Genomic DNA, 20,484 nt, shown 5'->3' with positions numbered 1-20,484 from the left:
CACAGTCTCCCTGCCTTTCCTCCTGCTGGAACAGCTTCAGTGTCCCATCAGTGGGACAGGCTATCGGGGCCAGACCTGTGAATCTTGCCCGAAAGGTAAAAGGAAAAAGCCAGACATGAATTTAAAGTTTAGGACACGTGTGGGGAATGAGTGTGTGTGGACGGCTCATAGCATATCACTGGCTCTTCAGAAACTCTGGATCGCCCTGCAATAAAAACACCCAGCATCCCGCGCTGGGCTGAGAAGGGCTTTGAGCGTCTCCTGGGGGCGTCTTTGAAAGGCTGCCCAGACCGCAGGCCTGATGGCGGAGGCGCGTGGCTGACAGTTTAACAGGACCTGCTCTGAGTCCTGAGCTCACAGAATGGAAACCTGGGAATCATTTCCCTCTGGAGGACCGCACTTTGCTCCTTTCCACCGCCTGCCCCACCCCTGAGCAGATGCTGCCTCATCCGGCTAGATGTTTGTTTGCACAGCAGCCGCGGAGGCTGAATATCAAGGGCAGAGCTGAGTCTGCTTCTCTGAGGGTGGGGCCCGGGAATGTCCGCACAAGGGTCGTTGTTGCTGCACTAATACCGTTCGAGACGAATACTGCCGCTTTTATGCAGATGGATTCTTAAGCACTCTACAAGCTTTATCGTGTCGTTCAAACGAGGTTTAACACTTTAATTTGTCTATCGTTGAGCGTGGCTTCTGGGTGATTCATGGGTTTTTTTTGACCACACACAGTAACAGGATATTGATCGTGGACAGCATAGAACCAGGGGTTTCAGCTGAGCTTAAAAGAAGCCAGGCGTTGGTCTGCATTGGAAAAGCGCTGAGACCAGCATCGTCCTGTCGTACGTGGCGTGAGCCTGTGATGAACAAGGTGAACTTGAAGATAAAGAGACTGCTGGAGCATTTTACACGTCCATGGGTTATTCTGTACAAAACTGTCTACACAGCCACGTGGGATGCCAATTTAAAGACAGAAAAATCCTCAGAGGAGTGACTGTCTGGAGAGCAGGGACCTAAGGGGTCCTACAGGCAAAGGGGCCTCCAGGACCATCTGAGGGGTTTCTACTTGGGAGCTGAAAGGTCAGGGGAGGCTGTACCCCGGTCCCTGCCACCTGCTTCTCACCGGTTTCACGTACTGTAATTCTGTACAGGGTTTCAGCTGGAGGAAAGGTTCCACTGGTAAAGGAAAGAAAAATAAAATTTGTATACCTCATGTGTTCAGTGCCTGATATTATAGGTGATGAACAGAGAGGTTGTGTGAGTGGTTTGAAGTCACACAGCTAATAATTGGCCAAGCTGAAGCAGGACAGAGCTCTCTGTGCTGCCAGCCCAAGGGGCCACCAATGACAGCACCAATTTCAGAAGGAGGGGCAACCCTTTCAGGCTGCAGGACTGGCCTCGGGTGGGTTTCTAAGGAAGAGCCACTTTTCTTTTCCTTTGAGTTAAAGGATGGCAGATGGGTCGTGAGCCATGGGGTAGGGAGGGAGGGGTTGGTGCCTCTACTGAGGGGCATGCGATGAAGGGGCCTTTGAATTTAATTGATTGCATCCTCTTTGCCCTGGGACACTGACCTCAGCTGGCTGCACGGGTTGAACGTAGCCTGTGATTGCATTTGCTCAGAGGGGTCTTCACTCGAATGAAAGTTCCCGCAGTCAGGATTTCTGTGTCATCTCATCCATCCCTGAGAATATGCCTGTGGTGGTGGAATAATTGCCCCCCAAAGATGCCCCTGTCCTTGTCCCTGGAACCAGTGAATGTGTTAGGTTACGTGGCAAAGGGCAATTGAGGTTGCTAATCAGTTGACCTTAAAATAGGGAGATTATCTGGGTCATACGGGTGGGCCCGGTGTCCTCCCGGGTCTTGAAAGTGGGAGAGGAGGGCAGACGACTCATCCAGCAGAAAAGCAGACGTGGGCACAGAAGCAGAGGCCGGAACTATACAGCTGTTGGCCACGAGCAAAGGAATGCGGGCGGCCTCTGGAAGCTGGCAACGGCCAGGGAACGTGTGACAGGGAAGGCAGCCGTGCTGACACGTGCCTTCCGTCCAGTGGAGCCCGTGTCAGACCTCCAGCCTCCAGAACTGTAAGGTGAGAGGTTGGCGCTGCTGTAAGCCACTGAGTGGTCACGTGTTGCAGCAGCGCGGGGAAACTAACATGATGCCCGCAGCATCCTTAGGCCGTTGCCGGTTCTCCCTGTGTGTGCAGGGGGCTGAGGCAGTGTGGCTCCTACTGTCTTGGACGGCGTGAGTTTTGCCATGGTGCCCGCCTGAACACAGGTGCCCTTGCCTTTGAGAGGCTCCAGGCGTGCGGACTAGATCAGTTCTGGCCACTGCCACAGCTGACCGCAAGGACAGGCTGGGATGGAGGGAAAACCCTATTGACCACACAACGGGAAGGACCCTGCTGTTTGCTAAGCTGGGCACAGTCACCTGTGAGTTTCAACCATTCTCCCAACAGATTTGAAGTTTTATAGGTGCGTGGCCCAAACACCAGTAAGCGGCTGAGCTGAGGGGTTAGCCCAGGCGCCTGACTCAAAGGCCTTGTATATTTCTCTATTCAATATTCATTCATTCAGTTGTTTATTCAACAAGTATCATGGCCCCCACCATGAGCCGGGTATGACATTAGGGGCCAGGGTCCAGGATGCAGAGCACAGCTGCATTCCTATACCTTATAACACACACCCTGTGTCCAAGGGCCACACCTTAGCCAGGCAGGTAACAGGAAGGACTGAATGGCGTAGGAGGGGACTGAGATGTGGACAACGGTGATGTGGCCACCTGTGCCGTAGCTCCTCTAATGATCACCATGTACGGATGCAGGTCCAGGCTTTTTTTTTTTTAATCACTTGGCTTTTCGGAGGAAGCCAGATATATGGATTTTTTCTTTAATGTGAAATATTTAACAAATATTTAAAATTAAAATGAATAAAAATATTGACAACTAATGCAATTTTCAAATAGTGGAACTCATAAGAACCTGCAGTATAAAAAAATAAAATTCAAAAATAAATAAATAAATTTATTTAAAAAAAAATCGTGGAGACCAACAGAACGCTTCTGGGGACTGGATTTAATCTGTCAGCCTCTAGGTCCAAAGCCTCTGGACGGGTCAGAGCTGGTTTTGCTCAAATTGGAGCAAATGACAAATGTAACATGGGAAGGAAGGAGTGAGGGTCAGGAACAATTTGAGGCCACTCAGCACCGGCCTTGATGGAATCCACAGACTGCCCTCTGCAGCTCCTGTGTGATGGTGGGAAGTAATTACATGCAGACAGTGCTGGGTGGCCGAGAAGAGCCCTTGCAGGAGGAATTTCTACATTAACTGATAGAATTGTGTTGCTGTCCTCAGCGGAGAGAAAAATATAACAGGTCAAGACGAAGGCACTCTTCCTCTGATTCTTCACTTCAGCACTTCTCCTTAGGAAATCAAAGTTGAATCTTCAGCTAACATTAGAGGGCAAGTTTTGCGTGACCTGTGGCTCACACCCCTGTTTTAAATAAATCTGCAGACTCCAGAACGTGGGCAGTGGGGCTCTGTTCTGGCCCCGCCAACCACACAGGTCAGCATACCTAAATTCCCGTGCTCTTGGCAGGACCGTAACCCTGCCCACCTGGGGAGACTGCCACTGTCGCTCAGATGGAGCCAGCAGCTGGAGGGGAGGCGTGGGGTCAGCTTCCCCTTCTCCATCTACAAGGAGAGGGTGGGGGAAGCTGGGGCTCCTGGGCACAATGCCAAGGGCAGCTCCTTGCTGGGACTCAGGAAGGCTGTGGGGTCGATCACTGGTGTCCCCTGCCCCCTGCCAAGGTCTGATAGAATTGAACAGGGCATGTGCTTAGCTCTGACTTGTGAGCAGAAGTTCATCGTGTCCAAGTGGGGCATTTATTTGCCCTGGCTTTCTTCCTTGAGCCCAGTTTGAGGTGGTGGCTGCTCCATCAGCCGGATTCCCTGGGTAACTGAGAGCCTCCAGCTGCCCTTCAGTGGACGTGAGTATAAGTGAGAAATGACTTTGTTATTTAGGCACTGAGATGTGGGGATTGTTCGTTACGTAGCATAACCTAGTTTCTCCTGACAGATACATGGGCCAGCTCTGTCATCCACTGCCCCTCCCTCTCACTGGTCAGTGGTCCATATGATCATAGCCAAGGTCTCACCATTTCCTGGAGCTCCCGACTCTGAACCACTTGTTCAGGCCACCCAGGTGACCTCTTAATAACTAAATCTCAGGAACTCACTCTTTGTCTAGGCTCCTTGCTGCATTCTGGTGGTCCCTGGGGATACGTGTTCCAAGACCACCCTGGAGGTCATTTTCACGGCAGCTGTCAGTCACCCTGAATCAAGTTCAGCACCTTTGCAGGTCACCTCTGCACATTGTAAGTCTGCTTCTCTCAGGCTTCCTGCTACCCCTGCACCTGGCTTCTCCCCGGTGTGGACACGGCCCCTTTCACAATTACCCAAAAGACAGCAAAGGTGGAGCTGTCGCAGCTCATATAACTTGACTGAAGCCCAGGCCAGCAGGGAGATTGTGATGTAGAAAAGTCAACTTAACGTGGACTTGCAGCCATTCCTTTCCCAGCGGGGTCCCCCCTGGCTCCACCTGCCCTCAGTTCACCCCCTGTTGCCATGTGTCAGGCACCTGCCTCCTACCTCCTGGCCTGGGCCTGCAATGTCCATGCCCTCTTTTTCCGAGGTCCACACCAACCCCCCTCCAGGCACTTTGATGGAGGACCAGACTTCCTTCTCATCCCCAGGGTCCTGCTGGTCTCCCCATCACAACAATTTTCCAAATTACAAATCTGCCAGCAACCAAAACAGCTTTTGATACTCTTTACTGCACACAGCTGAGCTCTTCCTTGAATTTCTCCAACATTCCTATCCAGGAAGAGGATATTGGCTTTCCCTTGCAAAGTGATTATTAGACTGTTTGATATTACTCGTTTTTCCAAAGCAGAGTAGCAATCTCTCTTCTAGGACAAATCCAAATGCCAGCTAGAGAGACAGGAACCCTGCCGCCACTTTCATGGCATCTCCCAATTTTTCCAGCAAGTGAGGTTTCCGAAGCTTGGTGCTCAGCCTGACTTGGAGCAGTGCGTTACCTGCAATCTCCGTGGCCTCACCACACATCTGAGCCTGGGACCCATGGTGGATCATCACACCGGGGTCCCCGTCCCCCAGTGGAGTCCCCTGACCACCAGGAAGGCGGCCACGTCAGGGAGATGCTGATGGCTTCGTAGCACTGCCCACCCTCCCTTGCACCAGACTGGTGGCCTGGGTCACCAGGGCCTGGAGGGCCTGGGTCTTCATGGCACGGGATTCTACCGGGCCGGAGGGGGTGTGCAGGGTCATTCCCTATTTCCTTCAGCTCATTCTACTCCATGGCCTGTGACAGGAATCTGTGCTGCTCTTCCGGAGCAGGGATGGAGATGCCAGACAGCATCACATTAGACCTCCCAGATCTCCTTTCGCAGGCACCTGGGTTGTAGAAAGGCCTAACACCTCTGCTGTCCCAGCACCTCTCTGGACCTGAGGTGGAACTTCTGACCATTGACAAGGCACCTGCTATACCAAGGCCAGGAGCTGTGCAGTGGGGGTGGTCCCATGGACTCTTGGTTGGATTTTGCTTGCACCCCGCTGTGCTCACAGCTTCTCAAGAGCCTAAAGGAATGTTTGTGTCAGCCCTGATTCTGGCCTCCCAATGCAGGGGACAGGGCGGGGCTTATGGCTGCTAATACAAGGCAGCAGTGTACATTATAAATGTGATGGAACCACAGCAAACAACGCTTCGGAAATAGAAAAAGGACTAGGATTACTAACGAATCTTTGACCTGAGCACACCCATTGTTTTCACTTGTCTGCATTCTCTTCCCATCTATTTTCTTTATATCATTATATCATTTCACATCACAGCCCAAGCACTTTCCATATTAACATACAGTGTCCTTAACCACCTTTTTAATGGTTTATAACTTACCACTATTCAACTAATCATTGCAGGTTAAATTGTGTCTCTCCCAGATTCATATATTGGGGTCCTAACCCCCAGGATGTGACCTTATTTGGAGATAGAGTCTTTTTTTTTTTTTCAGGCCACGCCATGCAGCATGCGGGATCTTAGTTCCTTGACAAGGGATTGAACCCATGCCCCCTGCCTTGGGAGTGCGGAGTCTGAACCACTGGACCGCCAGGGAAGTCCAAGATAGGGTCTTTATAGAGGAAATCAAGTAAAAATAAGGTCATCAGGGTGACCCTAATCCAATTTTACCATCCAGGGTTCTTGGCCTTCCCCAAACAATAGAAATTGACTAGAGGCTAGACAAGAAATTCAGGCAAGGCTTTATTGGGGCCCCTGCTGCAGCAGGGGAATCGAGCACAAATGGCAGGTTCCCTTGCTTGCTAGCTCCCCGAGGTGGGGCGAGCTTATTTCTTATATGGGGTGAGGGTAGGGGTGTGTCCAAGGGTCGGGCGGGAGGGGTGGCTTAGGTGTTTTGCCCACCCCTTTGGTGGTGTGGTGTGCAGGGGGCATGCGCAGTACCCTGTTTTTGCTCCCAACACCCTGTTTTTGCTCCAGGCTCTTCAAAAGTACGAGTTGGGTTTTTTGGCTTCTTTGTATTTTGGGGTCCAGAATTTGCCCCAACTGCACATGCACACACTTATTTTTAGTCCCATACAGTTTCTTTGTATTTTATTACTCCAGGAGAGGTATGTCCACGTGCAAGCACCGCAGCAAAGGGTCCCAGGTCCCAGTAAAATGTCCCAGGTCCCAGCCTGTCTCACAATGACTGGTATCCTTATAAAGAGTGGGAAATCTGGACACAGAGACAGAAATGCACAGAGGGAAGATGACATGAAGAGACACAGGGAGAAGACACAGGCCAAGGAGAGAGGCAGGAACAGAGGCCCTGCTGACACCATGATCTCGGACTTCCAGGCTCCAGGGCTGAGACACAATGAATTTCTGTTGCTTCAAGCCACCTAGTCTATGGTTCTTTGTTACAGCAGCCCTAGCAAACTAACTTTTCATGTGTTTGGCTGTTATAAATAATCTATGAGTTATACTCAATATCTTGTAATAACTATAATGGAAAAGAACCTGAAAAAGAATATGTATATGTGTAGCTGATTCGCTTTGCTGTACACTTGAAACTAGTGCACTGTAAATTAATTATACTGCAATTTCAAAAAGTAATCTGTGAGAGAATCTTGTGTAAACAAGAGTGGCAGGACTCAGCTCACGTGTCCCCCCGGCCCCATAGCCCCTCCACACCCTGTTGCAGGAGGAGCCCCTCTCCGTGGGTCCTGGGCCTGTGCGCCCCGTCTCGGCGCTTCTCCCGGGTGCTGTGCTCACAACGCCCGCTCCCCCACTCTGTGCATCCCTCGGTCCCAGCTCCGCTCAGGCGGACGCTCTCAGGTCTCCGCTGACCCAGGGTGTGGGTGGCTGTGATGCGAGTGCTTCCGGGCAGTGGCTGCACTTGGAGGCTGGTGGGGACAGTTTCGGGTTCCAGCTGGTCTTCCCTACGGCACGTGAGCCCTCAAGTGTGTGACCGGATGGGAAGCCGGCGGTGCCGGCCTCCACTCTGGCTGAAGTGGAGGGTCCAAGGGATAATGGCTGTGAGGTGGGACATTCAGCAGGGAACGGATCCAGGGCCTACCAGGGGTGGCCAGCCGGGGAGGGCAGAAGACACATGACAAACACAAAGCACAGCCTGGGTGTGACAGCCCATCTGGGGCAAGTGCTGCTTTTTTGACAAGGAAGAATTTAACAGCCTGTTTGTGACAGCAAAGTGGAATTCACGAGCATTGGAGAAATGCTAAAAGTCTGCTGCTTCAAATTTTTCGATGTCAGTTTTTGAAATCAAAATGTCCGTTTTCTACAAATAATAAAAGGAATGGATGCTTGCTGGGCTGTTAAGTTTCCTCTTAAAAAAAAAAAAGAGGTTCACTGAGCAGCAGGGAATTCGAGCCTCTTCCAAGTGGATTAGAGCTCACGGTGGGCCCCAGGGTCTAGCTGGACTCTGAAGGCCAAGGTCCAGGCCTGGGGGCTGAGCGAGCCTGGCTGAGAACCTCCCGTGTGAGGGTGTATATGTGTATGTGTGTGTGTGTGTGTGTGTGTGTGCATGTGTGTGTGTGTGTGCATGTGTGTGTGTAGGGGCTCTGCCTGGTGGGGACTCAGGTCTCAGGTCGGGGAGGGCTCACTCAGGGGCAAATTCGGGAGCAGCAATGGTTCAAGGCCCCGTCTGCTAGTGGGAAGAGGTGCCCTGGCCTGCTCTGCAGCTGGGCCAGGCCCACCTCTTCTGTCCTCGCACCACCTCACAGCCACAGGGAAAGGGGAGCAAAAGCAGGGAGAGTAGATGCTTCTTGCCTAATAACCTGAGTACTCTGGACCTGACGGCATCCCATAAACAAGCCCCTCTGTGCCCCGAGGCCTCAGAGGGCTCGGCTAGTGACGCCCCTGCTGCCTCGGGGATTTGGGCAGTGACCCCATCTTGTCAGAGTGCCGTTTTCCAGGCTGTGTGTCGGGCGAGTTTGTGTGTGCACATGTATGTGTATGAGTATGAGTGTGTGTGAGCATATGCCTGTCTGTGAGTGTATGCATTTGAGCATGAGTGTGACCTGTGTGCGTACAGACACATATGGGCATGTACACATGTTTGATTAAGTGCATGAGCCTATGAGCATTTGGATGTGTGTGAACCTGTGTATGTGTCTGTGTAAGTGAACACCTGAGTGTGAACATGTGAGTCCATGAGATTGTGCACACGAGTTGAGTGTGTGTGTGACCCACGTCCTCCCACCTCCCTTCCACGAGAAGAAAAAGCATTCCTGACTTGACTCGTACACATTCCTTAAAAGTCCAGATGAGGCTAGAGATCACTGCGCCTTGGCTTTGAAGCCAGAAAGCTCTGACCTTTCTGGGCAAGGAAGTGGAAAGAGGGATGCCTGGGGTTCACACTGAGATTAGCCCAGGCCTGATAGGAACAATGGGGTGGTGGCCCTTGTACATTCCTCGGGTAGCCAGGAAAGTGGGGATACAGGATGCTCTCAAGAACGCTTAGTTCTCACAGGGAAATGAAACTAACTAACAACTTCCCTGGAGTAGTTCATCGGTTTTACTGCTGTTGCATCATTCCAAAGCTGATGAGGGATTCGGGTTGTTTATTTAACAGTAAGTGTGATGACACACTAGCTAACATGCCGAAGTGCAGGACTTCCAAATTGTTCTGTGACCCCTGCCTGGAGTGTACTGGGCAAGTCCCCCCAGATGCGATGGTGCAGAATACTCAGGAGGGCAGGACCACAGAGGGGGTGTGGGAATCGGCATCTCTAATGAGAGACATTCATCCACAGAGCCTCTTGAGGGCCGGGTGCCCCATGCTTGGGGTGCAAAGCCTCCTTCCACCTTATGTCGGTCCCCATGGCAATCCCCTACTTGAGGAGCTGCTGGGACGGTCTTGGACCAGTGCCTCAGGAAATCAGGATAGCTGGGCGTGCTCCCACGCTGCGCAGACCTCGGGCAGGTGCCGGGCCCTGAGAGGCCCCTCTTCCTTATCCTGGCCCCGGGTGGGACTCAGCCCTCTCCTCTCTCCTCTAGCAGGAGGCTGATGCATGCTGACACCAGTAGCTCCGCAGACCTTGGAATCCAGTGGCCTCAGTTCACTGCCTGGTGAGCCAGTAGCTTCACAAATATTCAAGCATCCAACGTTTGTTTTCTCTCGAAGGACAGTGGGGGTCTGCAGACTTCCGAGAGCAGACTGGCCCTAGCCTCGCAGCATGACCCTCGCTCAGACCCCGGTTAAAGCTCAGACTTGCTATCACGGCCTCTGTCACTTGAGCCTGGAGGAAAAGGAGCTGGTGAAAAGTTGCATGGATGCACCACAGGTCTGGTTGCATACCTGGCAATGCATGTGCCAATGCGCACATTTTCCTTGAGGCCATGTTGGTGGGCATTTATTTTCCGTCCTAAGTTTAGCTAGAACATTCGTACGGTCTGCTCATTTGCCAAAAGCACGTGTTCAAGACAAAAGCCCCAAGTGAACTGCTTTGTTGAAATCGTTTATTGGACCTTTTAGGTTTCCCCCATTTACACATCCAGAAAATATGTGACCTATTTTCAATCCAGAGCTCCCTCTCAGGTGATTCCTGCCATCCATCACGGGGAATTTAATCTCCTGGTAAGCATATCTGGAAACACACCTCGAAGTATTTGTTAGGAGTCAAAAATTAAAATAAGTGCTGAATTTAAACACAGGGACACGCAAGGGCTGAGGCTTGCTGCTGAACATAGCCGATGGCATTTGCGAATGTAAAGGCATTTTCTTTTTCCTGTAAGCAGGTGATGGGGTGAAAACTTCAGACATCGGGTTTGATTAAAAAATGTTGTTCCAGAAACATTTATTCTTGGGTATGAGTGAGGGCTTAAGCATCAATTTGGGGCTATTTCCTTCCAGGAAGGTATTCTTTTGGCCCCATCCTCACTTGGAATGCTTTGGAGAAGAGTTGCTATTTGAAGAGGTGTTCACTGGATCTGTCATTTTACAGATAAGGAAACTGAAGTTCAGGGAGTGGGTTGACTCCCATACAATTGCTAGTTCATGACAGAAATGAGACCAGACTCCAGAAATCCCACTCCAACATTGGTGGGGATTTTCTCTGCACCCCGCTATCTCCCCTGATTTATATCCTGACATAGATGCAATATTCTGCCTCTTAGTAATGGTAATTCTTCATGTCGTATCTTTATAAAAGCTCCAAATCATAATGCATGCTTCGAGGCCGTGCAAAAGTTTTGAATTTGCAATTCTAAACTTCCTTCTAACTCAAGGAAAATCAGGATTTTTTTAATAAGAGGTTAGACTTTAAAATACATCTAATTTGATTGGAGGCATAGATTTCTCTGATCAACTCATAGAGAGTAGTTATTGTTACCATGCACAGACAGTTTAGTCCTGCTGTAGTTTTTGCTGTGAGAACTTAGAAAAGGGAATCTTGTTTTTTATCCATCTTAGTCAATCGATGTGGGGTTGATTTTGTGGTCCTTAAACCAATTTACGTTCAGTTATATTCACTGCAGGAAAATGCAAACAGGCTGATGGACCTTTATTTTTATTTTGTACTTTTGCTTTCCTCTATAATGCAGCAATTTAAAGAATAGAACAAATAAATGGAAGATATGGAAATTTAGCTAAAGAGTTGGCTCAAAAGAATAGAACTCTTTCATGTCTCTTCAGAGTTCTCCATTCATGTATCATGATGCCAAGTTTTGGCAAATAAGCCAAGTTTGGATTAAGTTACAGCCAAGTATGTTGCCTTTGCCCATTCAATTTATTCTTGGCAAACGTCAGAGAGCATTTATAATAAAGTCCCATTTTGAACATTCTATTGCCCCAATGGAATTCTAATAAAACTGGGTATTTATTTAATGTCTAACTCTAGGAGTTCAAAGCACTTTACAGACATTCCTTGACTGATCTCAATGTCTCTGCAAGATTTTACAGATTGGAAAAGTCAGCTGAGGCAGGGAAACTTGCGTGAGATCACCCAGGAAGGCCACGGGATACTCCAAGTTAATGTCACCTCCTGACATTTAGAAGTTTCTGTTCCTCAGATGGTGATGCATTCCCAACCTCTTATCTAAATGTTGTCGAATAGACAGTATTTGTTTATTTCTCCATGGTGATCTTTAATTAAGGAAAGTAGAAACCCCACAGACACTTCTGTTTGTATGTCATAGCGTCAATTGGGCAAAGTATCTTTCAAACACTTTGATTCTTTGGCAATGGAGTTGGCATTTGGTAGCAAGAGAATAGACAGTTGGGAGGTGTCCCAATTGGACAACGAAATGGTAGTGATTATTCCCTGGTCTCCAGAGTAATTCACATTTGGATGGGGTGTGTATGGGCAGGTGGGTGGATCGCTGGTGGAGAAGCCAGCAAAGAGAGGTGTTCACATATCTCTGTGGTACCTTCACCTACCTGAAGGGCATCAACCTGAATGTTATTACCACCTAGTGCCCTGCTATCCTAGGGCACTGACTATAAGATGGTTGTTTAGCATTTTCTTGGCACATTTTATGTTTGCCGAGTTAGACTTCTGTTAAACTTTGTATTTGCCCGAGATGGAGAACATGCCAGGTGGAGCTCGGAAGTTGAAGGTGATTAAAAGGAGGAGTCTATGGCCAAAAAGCATATAAAAAGCTGCTCAACATCACTAATCATTAGAGCAATGCAAATCAAAACCACAGTGAGGTATCACCTCACACCAGTCAGAAGGGCCATCATCAGAAAATCTACAAACAACAAATGCTGGAGAGGGTGTGGAGGAAAGGGAGCCCTCTTACACTGTTGGCGGGAATGTAAATTGATACAGCCACTGTGGAGAACAGTATGGAGGTTCCTTAAAAAACTAAAAATAGAATTACCATATGACCCAGCAATCCCACTGTTGGGCATATACCCAGAGAAAACCATAATTCAGAAAGACACATGCACCCCAGTGTTCATTGCAGCAATATTTACAATAGCCAGGTCATGGAAGCAACCTAAATGCCCATCGACAGACGAATGGATAAAGAAGATTTGGTAAATATATTCAATGGAATATTACTCAGCCATAAAAAAGAACGATATTGGGTCATTTGTAGAGACGTGGATGGATCTAGAGACTGTCATACAGAGTGAAGTAAGTCAGAAAGAGAAAAACAAATATCGTATATTAACACATATATGTGGATTCTAGGAAAATGGTACAGAGGAACCGGTTTGCAAGGCAGAAATAGAGACACAGATGTAGAGAACAAATGTATGGACACCAAGGGGGGAAAGGAGCAGGGGGGTGGTGGCGTGGGATGGACTGGGAGATTGGGATTGACATGTATACACTAATATGTATAAAATAGATAACTAATAAGAACCTACTGTACAAAAAAAATAAATAAAATAAAATTCAAAAAAAAAAAAAGGAAAAAAAAAACCCTAATATGTAAACTGAAAAAAAAAAAAAAGAGAAGTCAAGTTTGGAGTCCAAGCTCCGGACAGCCCTGTGTACAGGCAGAAGGTTTTCCTGTGTTTTTATGTGCAATGAAGCAGTTATTTTGCCAAATGCGTCTCTGAAGCACCATGTGGAAAGGCCACTTCAGGGACTTTTCCTGATCACCATGGAGGTGGCGTCTCTCCACCAGCCCTAGCACAGAACTGGAGGGGGTGGGCTCTTACAGAAAAGGCTCTTGTCTCTACAACCTGCTTATCTTATAACCGACAAAGGATCCATTCTAAGGTTGTTTGTTTGGGCCAGAATTTAAGCTCATGGTACCATTTCCCATGTTCTTCCTACTCAGTCACATGGTGAATCCAATGCCGGAACATAGAGCAGCCGGGGCCACTTACGTACATTGGATTGAAGGCATCAAGGGTGTATTAAGATGCAGACTTGAGCTGGACTGAATTTGATCTGTTGGAGCCACTCAGCAGCTGTGTGACTGGGAACAAGTCACTTAGCATCTGTGTGCCTTAGTTTCCTCCTCTGTAAAAGGGGAATAGTCATAATAGTACCAGCCTCATGAAGATTAAATGGATTGATGTATATTAGACACTTAGATAGTTCTTGACACATAATTAGTGCCTTATTAATTTACTAGTTGTTATTATTATTATTCCTATGAACGTTGTGGAGTAAGATTCACTGCCCAGCTTCTCTCTTTCTCTCCTTGAAACTGATGGCAAAGCTCAACTGTAAGACAAAAACAGTTGGGAGTAAATGTCATCAGCACTGAGAGTAGAGGCTGGAGGCTCCATGGACAACAATGCTGAGGACTTCCTGCCAGAGGAGGGGGCAGAGATGAGACAAGACGGCAGAGGTCACAGAAGGCCCCTCATCTGTCTCCAGAAATCAGTGAGGGTTGTGGGGATCAGTGGGGGCTGTTTTGGGGAGACTCACTGAGCCTCGGGAGGTAGGAGTCAGGAGAGGGAGGGCCAGGGTGGAGACGCCGCTTGGCCTTCCTTTGCCCCTTCCCACGGTGACGTGCGGGGAGGCCAAACGGAAACCTGCTGATAAGGAACTTGTGTCTAAGTGGCCTCTCCTGACCTCAGCAGGATCATCGGATTTCACCAAGCATGTTTGTGACCCACAGTCTCATTCGAGGTGACAGGATGCCCTCATCCCACTTGGCAGGAGAGGGCCAGCCAAAGCCACTCTGGGTGCTGGAGTAGTGGCCTGGTGGACACACAGCCAGACGTGAGCAACCGGGTATCGATGTGAGGGTTTTGCCAGTGAGAGAAGATGTCAAGGGCTGACCAAGGTCACACTCACAGCTGTGCCCCTGATACCCAGCACTGTCAGTGTAAATCTGCAGGGGCTCGCTCTCCAGCTGCAAGTCTGGCGGGAGAGGGAGGGGGTGACCGTGTCTGGACAGGGGGAGCCCAGAGAGCTGTTTTCAGTCAGACAACATCCTGTGACATGCCAGACCAGCACACTCACCGTGAGAAGATTCTTGGACACAGGAGAAGCAGGCAAACTCATGTTGCAATCAACAGGGAGAAAACAGATTTAAAAAAATTTACTACAGGAAATAGGAGGAACATTTAGACGTCAACTTCTTTCCCCTTTTACAGACTCTGCACAGTAAGATATGAACCAGGAGATGCTAAGACAGAAATGAAAAAGGAAATGCCCCCTTAAGAAGAAATGGTTAGAGAGAAATAAAGTGTCACAGAATTTAAAATGGGATTTGGTGATTTGGAATTAAAAAAATTGAATCAGGCAATTTTTAGCATCTCTTTTAGGATGAAGTAAAAAAAAAAAATGGATTGAAGAGCTGAAGAATATTAGAAAAAATATAATAGCTGTGGATGAGAGGTAGCGGTGTTTCGATCAACTATGGTTTTGTTGCTAAGCTTAAGCTCATACTTCTCACCCACAACAGGCCAATAGATCAAGAGATGAGTTTTTGGGGCAAGGAGCAGTGACTTTAGTCAGAAAGGCAGCAGACTGAGATGGTGGACTGGTGTCCCAAAGAACCGTCTTCCCTGAATTAGAATTCAGGCTTCTTTTATACTGAAAGGAAAGGAGGTGTGGTTGGTGTCAGCACCCTCTGTGCTTTCAGCTGTCCAGGTAGGTCAGGGCATGATGTTCCTGTAAACCTCTAACAGGACAAATGTTATTCTCTGTTCTGCAACTTTTTTTTTTTTTTTTTTTGCGGCATGCGGACCTCTCACTTTTGTGGCCTCTCCCATTGCAGAGCACAGGCTCCGGACGTGCAGGCTCAGCGGCCATGTCTCACGGGCCCAGCCGCTCCGCGGCATGTGGGATCTTCCCGGACCGGGGCAACTTTTTATCTCTATATGAATGGAAAAGCATTATACCTTTAAAGGTTAGAGCCTTGAGAATCGGCTATCCTGTATATTTCAGGCTCTAGGCAACATTCCTACCTGGAAGCCAAAACAATAGAGTACCAAGGTTAAAGTAAAAGAAACAGACCCAATATGGAGTCAGATTTGTTCTTCCCTATTACAGTTTTGTTTCTGAAGGAAAATATCTAACACATGAAGAATGCTTTTCAAGCAGATTGTAGAAGACATCTGCCCTGGACCTTCAGGCCAAATTAAACAAGAGCAATAGCAAAGCACTCTGACTTGGCGTTAGTGAAAGAGCTTGCCAGGAATAAATAGAAGGGGGATCATTCTTTGGTTTTTAAGAGATCACTTAAGGGAAAAAAAATGAAAGTGAGGATTTGAATACTATAATTAATAGCTTAGGTTTGAGAGGTGAGAGTCCATTGGTATGCTCTCCAAAGGGACAATCCAGCGTCGTCTAACCACCCCACAGGACATCTACAAAAATGGACTATATATTTAGCTATCTTTTAAAAACTCAATAAATTTTAAAGAGCGGAAATAGCACTCTCCACATTCTTTGACCACAATATGCAGTAAAACAAGCAAAATGACAAAGATATATAAATAGGAAACTGTAGCCATCAGAAAATTAAAACAAACCACGACAAAACAAAACATTTTTACGTAATGATTGGGTCAAAGATGAAATCAGAACCCCAATTATAAACTACTAAAATGTATCATGTTGTACAAAAATTCAGCCTAAGGAGGAATGCTGCATATCACAGCCTTGATTACAACAGTGAAAAAATGGAACGTCAAAATATGCAACACTGAGGAGCCAGTGAAAAACACGATGGCGTGCCCTTGCTCTGACAGTGGAGTACTGCGTGGGCGCTGAAACATCTTTATTGACATGGAAGTGTGCCCATGATATGTTTTAAAAACTGTGGTTATGTTTCATCTGTGGGTGGTGGGGTAACGCACATATATATATATATATATATATATATATATATATATTTTTTTTTTTGCTCATGGCTATTTTCTACTTTGTCTCCATGGGCATGTATTAATTATGTATCAAAATAGGCAAACATTTATAGACAAAAGAGGGGACTAGGGTGAGGATGTGACATGTGATCACTGAGAGAAGCATCCCATGACTTCATGTGGGTACTTGTGGGTATGGAATTCACTGTGTGGGGCTTTGCCTGTGTACAATCTCCAGAGAGTTTACACTTACCACATGCTCATTTAGATACATTCTCATTAGCAACTTTGTGAATTTCCTTGGGACAGGCCCAGTTGATGATTTCCACTATTTGCATAATAACTGAAACCCACTTACTAACCGGTAATGGTTTAAAGATCCTGAAATGAGTCGGTAATGTTTAACTTTATTCCCAGAAATGCAGAGGCATGTGTCAACAAGATGAGTTTCTCTGAGCTCTGTTCTGAATGATGGCTGCAGGGTACGTACCCCAAAATACACCTTGGTCCAGAATCTAATTGACAGAGACGGTGACTGGTAGAGTAGATGATTCAGATACGTGGAGTTGGAAGCTCTCCTCCAACCGTACTATAATAATCCTTGTCTTGCCCTAGAGTATATCCAAGATGACAGCGGTGAAGGCATCATTGAATTCACCCATAATACGGCATCCCCTCCCAGATAGCCCGCTTCCACTCTTCCTGGGACCCAGCACCCCGAGCCATGAATGCATGAGTGACTGTACTCGGGCTGGCCCCAACCCAGCTGGGCCAGTCAGAGGCTCTCCCCATCATTTGGACCTGGAACCCAGTGAATCTAATTAGTGTTTGGGTGAAGAAGTAACTAAATTTGGAGCTGGGAAAGCCATGAGGTCATTGGAACTGGACTGTGAAGGAGATAATTCTACAGGAATGCAGAGGACCAGTGGTCAGAGATGACGAGGGTGGACGGGGGCGGCAGGCACGGGAGGAAGTCAGTTGGGCTCCTGTCAAAGCCGCTGTGTACTTGCCGCTGAGTTCCATGAGGCAGACTCGTGCCTCCCAGCAAACCTCCATTTAGGGCATTGGGATTCTGTTACATACAACCAGGCAGTTTACAACCAAAGCCAAATATTTTGTGCTTGAAATTTAACAAGCTCAATTTCCACATTAGGAAACACAAAGCACTGTGAAATAGCCTGAACGTGGAAGTGACACTTTAACCATTTCAAGGTTTCTCCTTAAAAATATAGCAGCCTGCAAACCTGCTGGAAGATTGAAAAAAAAATTTTTATAAAACAAACAACAAAAACCAATAATGGCATAAGTCTGTGGGTTTCTACCATTCAAAAATGATTTGGACTTGATCACAATTCCAGTTGTGGAAAAGTGATGTCATGAACTAGAAATATTGAACAACAACAAAACATCCAGGTAGGAAACCATAACACACATGAGGCAGCAGCTGTGAAATGATTGGTTGGTCCCGAAAAGGAGTAATAAAGTGACTGGGTCTAGCTCCTCCATCTAGCGTTGTCAGATTTAGCGAATAAACATACAGGAAACTCAGTTAAATTTGATTTTCAGATAAACATTGACCAACATTTTTAGTGTAAGTCTATCCTAAATATTGCATGAGATATACTAAAAAAAAATCTGATTAATTTCAGATCATTGATGATCTGAAATTAAAATTGAAATTAAAATTGAACTGGGTGTCCTGTATTTTATCTGGTAACCCTACCCCAATCCCAAGAAGCTTAGTTAGTCTTCAAAGGTAATAGTCATTGAATTGCCTTTGACTTTCTCTCCACTGAAGACATTCTTGACCTTCATAACTCTGTTTCACGTAATCCCTTTCGTCAAAAGGGCATCCTCAGCGATGGGCTTCGTATGGAGAGAAATGCAATGCTATTTGTGTAGAGTGACTTGGCATTGCAAAGGACTCTGGTCTGTTGAATGCAAAACACCTGCAATCCAGTTCCCAAATGTTTGGTGTCACCTGTAAATTTCCTTCGGAAGCAGCCTGTGAGGGCATCTTGGGAAGGTGGGTAAGCCAAGTGGAAATTTTGCTGAACACTCTGCCATCCCAACACCAAGTGTTTAAGAACCTCAAATCTAAAAGCGCGTCCCCCCTCCAGGAAGGTTATTTATTGAACTTATGTATTAATAACGTGATCTAAGCCATTTTCAAATCCTCCATTGCTGTTTGGTCCCACGTGGTGGGAACCCATCACCTTAGTATCCGGCTCCTTCATGAGCCGTTCCAGGGATGGTGAGAAGACTTATCATGTATTTTCCTACTGGAGCTTTGGCCCCCAGGCCCATCATGTGCTGGAAAATCCTAGCAGTGTTAACATTTCTAAGTGGTTCTAGGATTATTTTATGCAAAGATCTTGTTTCACCTCATTTTCTTGACTGTACTCAAGCTGGCTGAAGGCATGGAGGTACCAGCTAGGACAGTCAGGAGGGACTAAAAGAACTGTATTCCTGCTGCTTGGCTGAAAGGCAGCAATAAGATGCCCATCTCTAAGCAGGGGAGTCCAGTGAAGGAGGTGCTTGGTTTAGGGGATCAGGATACATCGTGTCCCTTCTGTACCTGTGCTTCTATCTAACTGTGGGAGGGGCATAACTTCCGCCGACCTCGGGCTTGCTTACACCTGGGCTGCAGCAAAGCTGCCCATGACCCCACCCCACCCCAAACCCCACCCCCTGCCAGCACCTCATGCGGCCTCTCCTCAGGCCTTCCTCCCATCTGAGGTCACCCTTCCATCAAAGCCAAGCAAAGTAGAACTTAGTCATAAAAAGAAAATGCAAGTTCCCTTTTACTGGGACTCAGCCCGCCGCTGCCTCAGGCTGGCAGGAGGGTCTAGGAGGGGGACAGGATGGGGGTGAAGCTGGCCAGGCAGTGCTACCCATTTACAGGAGGCTCAAGCTGGATGCTCCTCCCCCAGCACCTTGTCTGTCCTGTACTTGCAATGCAGATGCTGGGCCGGGGGGTGGACGGCGTAGGACACACCACGGACCAGCATCATCAGGATGGAGCTCCATCTCCTGGCTTCTGGGCCGGGGTCACTTCCAGAGGGAGAAAACCGAGGCTCAGAGGTACAGGGAGTACAGCCCCCCACAGGCAGCCCCACTTTTCTCTTCCTTTTTCAATCAGCTCGAAGAATCACATATTCCCAGCAATCCCAGGTGTATAGAGCAGGCTGGGACTAAGAAAAAGTGGTCACTTCCACAGCGTGACACTGCTCAGAGGGTTTGGGCCCGAGGGCAGCCAGCTTTGTTCCCAGAACTCTGCTTTCCAGCTCCATGAGATTTGGGGATTTTCAGTCCAGGAATTTTATAACTACTGGGCTCATCACGGGATACCGATTAATTGGAAATTGAATTGCGTTTTTTCCATGGAGTTTGTAGCTAAGAAAATAGATATCTCTGAGCTGCAGGGCCCACGTTCCCCGAGAGCAGTTACAAGGAGGGTTCTCACTCGTGGGACACCCCCCTCTGGTCCTTCACCTGATCGTGGTGCCAACCCCATAGGCAGCATTGTTACCTCATTTCACAGGTGAGGACCGGGGTGAGGTTATCAAGGTTGTCTCTGTTGGTGAGAGGATTTGAATCCCGTCCCTGTGGCTCTCCACCCTGAGTCAGCTGTACTACTTGATGGAATTTCCAACACCATCGAGACGCCAGAAACCTGCAAATGGTGCGGTTTTGTTACCGAATGCAAGTTGTATGCCTGACGCACAGTGAGGCCAAAGAAACTGAAATGTCGGAACTTGGAGCAGACCAAGGGCCAAGCGTGGAGACGGGTGGCTTGTGCCCAAAAAACCCCGAACTCCTCAAAGGGTCTCAGCAAAGCACTTTCAAAGGCAAGTTGAGGGTGAGGCCTGATTGGTTGTTGCAGACTTCATGATGTGGGCATCCTTTGTTCTTGCAGCTGTCCACTAGGTCAGGTCATGGTGCTCCTGTAAACCTCCAACAGGACAAGTGTTATTCTCTGTTCTGCAACTTTTTATCTCTCTATGAATGGACTCTTAAAGGTCAGAGCCCTGAGAATAGGCTACCCTGTATATTTCAGGCTCTAGGCAACATTCTTTTACAAAAGGTGCAGAGCCTGACTAAGCACAGGAAAAGGAACAGATCTAATATGGAGTCAGATTTGTTCTTCCTTATTACAGTTTCCGCAAGAGG

Source organism: Delphinapterus leucas, chromosome 8, assembly GCF_059928025.1.
Source record: "Delphinapterus leucas isolate spDelLeu-1000000601 "Yukka" chromosome 8, BTC_Dleu_Yukka2, whole genome shotgun sequence".
In the NCBI taxonomy this organism is placed as follows: Eukaryota; Metazoa; Chordata; class Mammalia; order Artiodactyla; family Monodontidae; genus Delphinapterus; species Delphinapterus leucas.
This window is presented reverse-complemented; position numbering follows the sequence as displayed.